The sequence below is a fragment of the Leopardus geoffroyi genome, chromosome A3 (genome assembly GCF_018350155.1).
Source record: "Leopardus geoffroyi isolate Oge1 chromosome A3, O.geoffroyi_Oge1_pat1.0, whole genome shotgun sequence".
Classification (NCBI taxonomy): Eukaryota; Metazoa; Chordata; class Mammalia; order Carnivora; family Felidae; genus Leopardus; species Leopardus geoffroyi.
This window is the reverse complement of record NC_059336.1, coordinates 70,823,707-70,834,993: the sequence shown is the minus strand read 5'-3', so window position 1 is coordinate 70,834,993 and position 11,287 is coordinate 70,823,707. Positions and strand designations below refer to the sequence as shown.

Here is an 11,287-nt window from a genome sequence, read left to right as displayed (position 1 = left end):
ATATGACAGGGAGATGAGAAATTTGACCAGATATTGAGGGTTAGGCATATTCGCTAAACTGACTCAACAGGACTTTTGCTAAAACTGGATTAATATGGCTAAGGACAGAGTCCAGCTTCAGACCTACTCTAAAAGAGGAATCAATTTGAGTCTATGACTCAAATTTGGTCATAGACAAAGTCTTTGTCAGTAAAAGGATTTCCCATAAGACTAAGATTCACTTTCAACTTTCATAACCATACAATTATACAGCTGTAAATGATAAGGACAGATATAAATTATAATCTAAATGAATTAAATAAATATATAAATAACTTGAATTTACATTTTAATTTCTTTCATATAGGAGAATTATAAAGCCATCAATTGTTATCATTCTATAATCTGATTTTAGAAAATTCCCAAGTTCTATAGCTCTTCCAGCACATTAGGGCTTGCATATACACATACAGAGAGAAAGAAAGAGAAAATGAAAGCAAGAGTGCAGAAAGGGGACAGAGGGAATAAGCATTTTCTGTTATTTGTTTACAATGTCATTTGTTTAGCCTTATGGCAGCCAATGTTTCTGGTAACCTTGATTCTCCAGAAATGTGATTTTCAAATCTTGTTTCCATTACATCATACCTGTCACAGGTTCTCACTTACAATACTCAGAACAGTGAATGCAACTCTATGTCATTCTCTATTCTCAATAAATCAGTCAATAAAACTGATATTGAAAACATCATAGGAAGAATCTTAATCCTCCCTAATTCTCTCTCTGTTTCTCTATATGTATAATGCAATTTTTACTTCATTTGTGTTATATTCTAAAATTTAGCACACAGTTTTGTAATCAATTGTATTTTTTACTTTGAAGATTCTTCCACAAGTGAATAATTGTCATTGTCATACCTCATTCTATGAGAAGTAAGTTGGCTGTGAAGTTTCTTTTTCTTTCTTTCTTTCTTTCTTTCTTTCTTTCTTTCTTTCTTTCTTTCTTTCTCTTTCTTTCTTTCTTTCTTTCTTTCTTTCTTTCTTTCTTTCATTACATGCATTGTTAAAGACAATATGTAATACTTAAAATTTAATTATTAGTATCCTTTATTGAACAGCAATATAATGTAGTGGTTAAGATCAGAGTTTTTTGATTAGACAGATGTGACTTTTTGCTTGCTGTGCTACTACCAGAAGCAGCAAGACGTAGAAGAAGCCAGAAGAGAGAAAAAGACTGTTAGGATGTGTATCCACTCTACCAGCTGCCAGTTACGTATGAGAAATTTACTTAAAATTTCTAAGCCTTTCCCCCTCTTAAAGGGATAATAATAGCACTTTCTCCAATGTGTTTTTTCAAAGGCTAAAGATATAATTTCTTGGCACAGTTTATGGAAGATATCAAATGCCCTATAAATGCTTGTTGGCAGCCAAGGTAATTGAAATAGTAGCAGCAGGACTTGTCACTGTAGTTTAAATTGTAGTCATACCACTAGTAGCTATAATAAATTCTGCTACATCTCATTGTTGTGCCAAATATCTTGGTTGAGAGTCAATCAATTCCTTAGAATATAGCCCTGTGAGAGAAATTTTACTGCAAAAATATCCCTGAGAATCTGAAACACCTGTGCTGGCTTTGCACTAATCTCTTTACACCTGATATCCACAAAGTTTTTGTTATTATTATTATTATCACTATCAAGACATTGCTGTGCTTTGAATACACAGGCCCAAGAGTGGGCAGGGTGAAGGAACAGATGACAGCTAAAGGCTGACTGTGGGAAGCTGCATGGCGTGGAAGACGTACACACACTAGGCCTTACTGTCTCCACATCACATTGTACAACAGTGTTGAAAGTACATGACAATACGTGTCCTAGATGTTCTTTGACGCTAGTAGAACAGATTGCCTTTCAGAAGCAACCTTCATTCATTGGCTCTACCTGAGTAAATCTAGAGAAAGGAGCATGGATGATAAAAGTGCAGTCAGAATCCTAGAAAATTATAGCTCAGTAGTGATGCTAGGATATGGAGGATTTATATTAAGCTCCAGTGAAGTGGAAATATCCACAAAAAATAAATGTTGGAGATTTTAAAAGACAGTTAGCAGCTCCATTTTTGTGTGTGTGTGAGATAAGAAGTCTCCCTACAACAATTTCCTAGGGTGATTATCTTCATCCACCCAAGAAGTTAATTAAAACATATTTGAAAGTTCTCTCCTTATTTGGTAAATAACATAAACTCCTTGAACCTTGGTGTTCTGTTTCATAAAACAGGGATGATAATAATTATGCATAGGCCGATTTTAGGACTCAAATGAACAGTGTATGAAAAATATCTGGCACTGAGCAGGCTCACCGTGAACCTAAGTACTTACTCTTCTTTTCTACATGGTCACAGAGCTGAGGATTCTCACTGGTAAATTAGAAGGGGCAATTATACAATTTTGTCTTCAAGGTAGTATCACTCATATTTGCAGTCCTTCTCCCGCTCACAGAAAGGCTGAAAATAGCCTTGTGCACGGTTTGTAAACATGGTACTCCCAGCTCTGCTCATCCTTGCACAATTAGTTCAGGTGATTAGACCCTCGTGTTAATGACTCCAGGGTCATAGTTTTAATTCAGTAAGGATAAATTGCATTAAAATAGACAAAGAAAACACACACACACACACACACACACACACACACACACACAAATTCTGCTTTACTGGCAAAACAACACATCTAACCATTTTAAACAATCTCATTATAATGTGATTTGTCAAAAGAAGGTTCTCTGACAATGGAGAAAAAGGAGCTGGGCAGTCCATTATTGCTGCAGGTAAAAGCAATTCAAGTTAACACCATCATTATGTGCCCTAGATGGCTTTGTCTCTTCCCAGTGTAGACAAATCCAAGCAGGAATTTTGAGTTCTATTTGGAGTATGAATAATAATAACAAGACTATTGCAGTTAAAAGCTAAAAGAAAACAGTATTTTCTTCAGTTCTATTTGGGTTCCTCTATTTTATTAAGAAGGATTTGGGACTGTAAAGGGTATAACAAATAATGATAAAAAAGTATTTCAACTGAAATATTATTTAGGGATTTTTAAAAGTTCTCTGCATAAATTAACTAGATTTAGTTTTCCTAGCCCAGATAAATTATATCCCCCCAAACCAGGAAACTTGCAGATGAGGAAGCTCAACTTTAATAATCTTTGATGAAATAGGGAGAGGTTGCCACAATCTGGAGAGAAGCAAACATAAGTGTGAATTCTTCTCAAATGAAATTTTAAAAATCACAACAGAATTGTAACATTTAGGCTATGGAGTTATATGCCAATATTTTATAAAAGCTGTTTAGAAAAAATACATCAGCATTTAGAAAAGTTAGGAATCCATTAAAAGCAAGAGATACCAGCAAATGTCATATATATATATATATATATATATATATATATATATATATATATTATTCTGGTTTTTCCAGATATAATATACGGATTTGAATCAGGTTTTGACAAAAACTTCTCCTGGTATTCAATGAGTCAAATGGAGAATGGTATATAAGGTAAATAAAATCATAACTATTTTGAAAACGTGTGCTAGAAAGTGTTAATTAAAGGATCAATATCTCCCACTTACATGTCACAGGTCTATGTTCTCAACTTTTGTTTATACCAGTGGTATGGATAAGGGTCTATAGAAGAGAATATATAATTAGAAATTCCTTAGCTCTGTGGGGGAATCAGTCATGATTTTAAAACCTGGCTGGGAAAATCTTGGCAATTTTACCTAACCATTATACACTTTGACTCATTTCTGAATTATAAAAAATATTACTTTCCTTCTAGAGTATTGGAGGTTAGATAAGAACATGTATATAAAGTTTGTAGCACATTGCGTTCCATTTCTTAATAACTCAATAAATTATTATCACTGTTGTTTGGATCATAATTATAATCATACTTCATGTCTTTGGGCCTTTTCTTTGCCTTTCACTCATTCAGATATCTTAAGGATGCGACAGTACGTAAAGGATACTGTCCCCACTACTTTTGGCTTCATTTTATTCACAAAAATATTTCTCAAAACAGTCCCTTCCCATTTGATCTTCCATGATTAAGTTGAAGTCCTCCTTGGTCTCATCCTGAATTAGAGAAAGCACTTCCTAGCTAATATGCTTGTTTCTAGGTTTTTAAAAAAAAAAATTTCTATTTAGGGGCGCCTGGGTGCCTCAGTCGGTTAAGCGTCCGACTTCGCCTAGGGCATGATCTCGAGGTCCATGAGTTCGAGCCCCACATCAGGCTCTGTGCTGAAGCACAGAGCTTGGAGCCTGTTTCAGATTCTGTGTCTTCCTCTCTCTCTCTCTGACCCTCCCCCATTCATGCTCTGTCTCTCTCTGTCTCAAAAATAAATAAACGTTAAAAAAATTTAAAAAATTAAAAAAATAAATTAAATTTAAAAATTTCTATTTATTCTATCATATTCATCTGCCCAAAATCCATTTCTAAAATGCCACCACTGTATTCTATAATACAGTGCATAATGGCAGTATCCCACCCTCAGGAAAACATCAGCTTCCTTTTTTAGACACTCATCCTTCAAGATCATTCCCATGGCTTCATAATAGCTTTGGGTGCCCCACTCTCCTTCAAGGATCTTCAATTCGCCTCACTGCTCCATATTGCCCATGCTGTGAGCACCTTTTCCTTCTATCATCCTTTTGTTTGCTGAGCTATTTCCACCAGCGTAAATTATCTACTCTTAAAATTGTTTGTATCATGATAGCCTGTGTTGATCTAGCTGTTCCATACCCATCATCCAGGAATTAATTATGCAATTCTTGGTTATGACAGGTTAATAATCATAATGTTTTGTTTTGGAAGTTTACTTGTCATTGATATCCTAGTTTCTCTAGCTAGATACTAAGAAACTAATATCTTTTTTTTTTTTCTAATCCAGTACATATAGTAATATACTGTGCACAAATTTGCAAAGCAGGCACATGATAAGTAAGTTTATATTAAATAAATTAACAAAACTACTAATTGAATAATTCCTTTAACATTGAATCCATTTTTTGGCCCAGGACTATATTAATCCAAAAGCATGTAAAACAGGGTTGGTTTTTGATGCAGATTCCTGGGATATGAATCAAATTATCTACAGAAGATACTTCATTCCAAAGACGTGCTATAATGCTTTACTCATGTGTATATTCTATGTACAGTGTGTGGATTTCTTTCTATTTCCTGTCTCTAGTGACTTCACCAAAGATCCCTTCAGAGCTAGAACAAAGCACTAGGTTTCCCCATGATGCTCCATCATTACTTAACATATCACAGAGCATAGTCACAGCTAGCAATTGCCAGAATTACCTATTCCAGCACGCAAACCTTTGTAAAGCTTGTTCTAATAAATGAAAGAGAAAGAAATCCACTGGATTTTACTATATTCTTCCCTTAGGCTTACATTGAACAATGAGCCCAGTACTGTGCCGTACAGCACACTGCTGAGCTGCCTGAACAATTCAAACCTTGCTAAGCACAAGAGCCCAGGGAGCTATTAGCATGCGTCTAATCCCAGAGCTTAACATTCCAGATGAGACTAGTGTCACAGGTTCCTTTAGAATGTGATTTTTCTTGATTCTTTTCCATGTGGATGTGTGAAACTATGAGGGAGGCTGAAGCAGTTGGAGAGGGAGGGAGAGCATGTCTAGAGTGATGACACATTTAAAAATACCATCCCGAGAAGCCCTGAGCTCTCTAACTATGGATTCTAAATATAGTTATGCCAACGGGAGAGAAGTGCACCAGTTGGGCTTTCAGAAAGCTGCTCTAGCACCAGGTACAGATGACTCACCCAGGGGGTGTCAGGCTGTGATGTGCCATTTCAGCATTTTCTGACCAAAGCCTTCAAAGAAAGTTCCTTCCCAAAAAGCCACACTCTCCTCAGAGAACAGAGGAATAATAACACATTGATACTGAATTCCTAGCATTAGATCATTTGTAATCTCCTCAAAAAACATTTTTTTCATTGTTGTTATAAAAAGGCTTTCTAGGTAATGACTCTTATTGGCTAAGAAAATATACAAAAAATATACAGTGGATATTATTTCATCTTATACACATGTTAGCTTAAATATCTTTCCATTAAGTTGATTTTTTATAAGGGAATTTAAACCTGGTGTTGCATTGAACATATTTCTAACATTCTGAACAATAAATTGAGCAGGATCGTAAGGATGAAAGCCTTTGTTTATTTCATGATTTCTGCTTATTTTTTTTCCATCAGAATATACACATACAAACACACAATTCCCTAAAATTCTTAAATCATCAAACCTATTTGAGCCTACTATTAAAAAATGAGTGGGAAGGCATCTACTATTGTTCTTGCCCACTGCATATTTTTGTGCTGACTAGATTTATTGAATTTTAATGGCTACATGTTCATAAGTTAATTCTTAACCAGGGCTATTTAAAAACCTCCTGTGATGAGCTAACTATAACAGACTTGCCATCTGTGTCTCTTAGGAAGCAAAAGTTTTAAATTTAGTGAACTTGTTGGCATTCTATTTTTCAATTCAACCTCCTCTGTAGATTTATTTTCTAGATCTTTAATTCTAGAGGAGTAGGGGTGAAGGGTAGACTAGACTGACTTGTCTGTAAGAGTTGGAACCAGGAGAAATCTCTTAACACTGACTTCATTTAGTGGTGACTTAATATTCTAGCCCTAGGTCCTCCTTTGCTTTCCTCATTCCTCTTGAAAACAAGAAGTGGAGGTGCGACCAACACTTTCCACTTTGCCACCAGGTGATGCCAGTGGGATAGAGGTGTTGAAGAGACTGTTAGCCGCATTGGAAATCAGAAGTAGAAGGTGGAGATTTTATCTATTTTCTGCAGACACATTCATTCAGTGGTTTCTAATGCTTGAACTTTTTCATTAGACTTGAAGGGTAGGCAACTAGGCCTTTGGAGCCCGTTTCTTTTTTTTCTTTGAGTCTCAATTGTTTCATCTTATCTTGATGCAATGAATAATGCATCTTTCTCTTCTCAATTTTTGTTTCCATTGCTTTTGACATTTGTATTTATCCTTTTGTATCTCTTCCTCCCTTTTTTCTTTTCTACCTTGCCTGTTTTCATTCTTCGGTCTCCCCTCAAAATTAGAAAATAAATAAGAAATAATAAAAATGTAAATAATCTCCCTTTTAATATGTGTAAAAATTCACCAATTTATTTTGTTGTTTTTGATGTTAGTGTGAAAATCTAACCATAGAGCACTATTAGTTTTAATTTTTTCTATAGTTTTCATATATCCAGAGACACTTAACATGATTTGACAAAAACATGTAGGTAATTTGACAAAAAAATAGGTAATAAACTTCAGTGAATTTTAGGATTCTCCCTCTGTCATCAAACTAAACAATGCCCCAAAATGTCAGTTGACTATGATGAGAACTCTTAATTTATTTTAGAAATAAATGTAAGTTTTTAATAAAAATTAAGTCATATCTTACAAACTCCAGACTCAAAATACAGCAAAAATACAAATGCAAGAAAGTCTTGTTTTCCAAATGAAGAACTATTAATTAAAACTGGAAAAATGGGGAATCTGGTATAAAAGAAAGCCATAAATTATATCAGTGCTTAAAACAATCCTGGGTGAATAACCAGTGGAAGAATATTAAAATGTGTGTTTAAAAATTAACTATGAACAGAAAATAACCAGTGCTTATTATCCATGTATGATATACACTAAAAGAACAAAAGCAAACATGAAGAGACTATGACCTTTTGTTTTCCTTTAAATGCATTTTGAAGTCACACTGAATTTTGCCATAGAGGTTGACATTATCAGACATACATGCACACCAATTCCAGAATCTAATTTCTTTGAATCATAGGTAAAATGCCCTTTCATACATCTAATACCTTGGCTTTCTAAAATTTTGTTTCCCTTCACCAATCTTCACAGTGCATTAAAGTATAAAATATAGATGCTAGCCTTTGGGAAGGAGCTAAACTGGTGACAAGCAGTTTGATAGGAAATGACTTCATATGGTTAAATGGACACCATGGGAAAGAGAGGGTGGTGAAAGAGATTGGAGTGTCTGAGACTGATAAGCTATTTGTCTTGAAGACCACCCCCTCACAGTCCAGGGAAGCCTCAGAACTGGCATGGGTCCATCTCACTCAGTCCAAATGCATTATTTCACTTTCTAGTACCTTTTAACACACCAAGACCTCATCTTATCCCAACTTCCTTAGTTTATCTTAATTCTGGTTCCTGGAACAATTATGCGCTCTATAGCCAGGAAGAAAAGATACTGATGGGAAAATTTCTATTCCATTAACTTTGATCAATTCTATAGTTTGGGCAATTGGTCATACTTCAATCTAAATACTCTGGTTGCTTCCTTTGGGTCCTGGAAATGTGAAATTGCTTTAGAAAAGAATAATAATATTTATAATTGTTAGTATTATTTATTAGTATTAAATAAATAGGCTAGTGACTCTCATGACCCTTAATACTAAGAAACTAGGTATGATACTGTGATCATAGAAAGAGTGAGCATAATTTCTTCTCCTACATTTTCAGAGAATTTCTAACTTTGGGCACCCATCTTTGGGATGAATGTGATGACTCGTTCAAGAATCATTTCCAAAAGATGTTCCTAGAAGCATAAAGTATAAATGAATGTCACTGTGCTTCAAACTTATTGGACAAAAATTAAAAACAACAACAACAACATTTGGGGCACCTGGGTGGTTCAGTTGTTTAACCATCCAACTTTGGCTCAGGTCATGATGTCATGGTTTGTAAGTTCCAGCCCCGCGTCGGGCTCTGTGCTGACAGTTCAGAGCCTGGAGCCTGCTTCAGATTCTGTGTCTCCCCCTCTCTCTGCCCCTCCCCTTCTCACACTCTGTGTCTCTCTGTCTCTCAATAATAAATAAATGTTAAAAAATTTTTAAATGTTTTAAAAAATCATTTCATATTTTTTAAGTTTCAGTTTCATTAAGGCATAGGCTAGTGTAGCAAAAAGAGAACTGATCTTGGAATCAGGAGACTTTAGTTGCCCTGGGCATTGAATAAATGTGTGACCTTGGATAAGCTACTTCATCTTTCTTTAGTGAATCTTCACTTATAAGCTGGTACTGATGAAAAAAAGTTGTTTTTGGAAATAGCTGTATTCAGAATAGATAGTATCTGAATGTTTCATAAATGTGCTATTTTCTTGGTTTCCTCCATATTTTCTTACGAGAAAAATTTTGAGCTTTCTCAGGAAAAGCAGAGGTTACATAAAGATTACTGTAATGCCTAAGATTTTTATTAGATGTTATAGTTTCTTTTGGGAAGGTATTTTAATAGCTTTATTCATCAATGTGTTCCTACAACATAGAACGCAGTAGGCACTATCGGCAAATATTTGTTGAATGAATGAATGAATACGCCTGGGACATACATTTTGCTTTAAGGATTCTGACATCTAATTAACTGTTTTCCCCTCACATGTTTATTTTTTAATTTTTTTAATATTTCAAGTTTTTATTTAAATTCTAATTAGTTAACATATAGTATAATATTAGTTACAGGCATAGATTTTAGTGATTCATCATTTACATATAACAACCAGTTCTCATCAGGACAAGTGCCCTCTAGGAGACCTTTTTAATGGTAACACTATAAAGGAAAACTCCTTAGCCCTTTATTTCTGGAATAATAAGAAAAAAAATAGCATCCATCCTGTCTCAAAGAACCCCCAAAATATTATGGCATATAAAATATAGATATTCTCACAAAATCGTCAAAGTATTTCACTGAAATGATAACAATGCAGAAACTTAATTTATTTTAATATGCCTGTATCTGGAATTATAAACGTATACAGATTTAGAAGTTGCCATAAAATATAATTATCTCTATAAATTATTTGGATATCAGAAGAATTTTTGGTAATATTCTTGTCTTAGTAATGACAAAATGCACAGGACATTCACAGTTAAAAAAAGGTGCTACTTAATATTACATAGTACAGGGGCACCTAGGTGGCTCAGTTGGTTGGGTGTCTAATTCTTGATTTCAGCTCAGGTCATGATCTCACAGTTGTGAGATTAAGCTCCACACTGGGCACTGTGCACTCGGCATGAAGCCTGCTTAAGATATTCTCTTTCCCTCTGCCCTCTGCTGCTTATGCTCCCTCTCTCTCTCTCAAAAAAAAAAAAAAAAAAAAAAAGTACATGGTGCAAAATATGACTGGCTTTAAAACCAAAGTGTTCAAGTTCCTGATTTGTAATTTGAAATTCATTTATTAGTTTTTTTCTTATATTTAAATTAAAAAAAAAATTTTATGTTTATTTATTTTTGAGAGAGAGAAAGAGCATGAATTGGGGAGGAGCGGAGAGAGAGGAAGACACAGAATCCAAAGCAGGCTCCAGGCTCTAAGATGTCAGCACAGAGCTCAACACGGGGCTCAAACTCAGGAACCATTAGATCATGACCTGAGGTGAAGTCAGAAGCTTAACCAACTGAGCCACCCAGGTGCCCCACTTATTATAATATTGTTTTCAGGATAAAATAAGTTATTACATGAAAGCCTCTTAAAATGAAACATTTTACAAAATAGGTATTCAATAGATGTTAGCAATGCTGTCAATCATGATTTTTATAATGAGAAGCATAATTAACCATTCAAAAAAGAAAGAAATCTAACTTTGAAGATCCCTAATCCACACAATGGATGTTTTTAGTACATGCTCCCTTCCTATTCATACCACATCCTTCATTTGGGAATTTCTGGCTCACCTCCCACCTTCAAGAAGGTATGCCTGGAAGCCCACTAGGCCAATTTTCTCTATGTGATAGGCTAGGGACTAAACCTGACCACCAGCAGATCAAAGAAGGGTTGGGTAAGATACTAGGAGCCCAGAGTGACTGATTTATCTAATCTAGTAGTACACTGTCATATCTTTTGTCTTTTTTCTTTTCTTTCCTTTTTTTCTTCTTTCTTTGTTTTTTGTTTGTTTGTTTTGTTTCGTTTTCATTGCAGTATAGTTGGCACACAATGTTACGTTAGTTTCAGGTATACAACATAGTGATTCAACAACTCTCTACATTATGCTATGCTCACCAGAAGTATAGCTCCCATCTGTCACCATACAATGCTATTAAAATACCACTGACTAGGGGCGCCTGGGTGGCGCAGTCGGTTAAGCGTCCGACTTCACCCAGGTCACGATCTCGCGGTCCGTGAGTTCGAGCCCCGCGTCGGGCTCTGGGCTGATGGCTCAGAGCCTGGAGCCTGTTTCCGATTCTGTGTCTCCCTCTCT

The 11,287-nt window shown here is 35.2% G+C and overlaps 1 long non-coding RNA gene across 1 annotated transcript; it reads left to right on the top strand.

Annotated features, from left to right (window-relative positions):
- Positions 1–857: 857 nt before the first annotated feature.
- LOC123579694 lies at positions 858–8,711 on the top strand. The gene is made up of 3 exons (XR_006702900.1): positions 858–909; positions 3,445–3,525; positions 8,559–8,711. It is a non-coding gene; the product is annotated as an uncharacterized LOC123579694 (long non-coding RNA).
- The last annotated feature ends 2,576 nt before the right edge of the window (positions 8,712–11,287 follow it).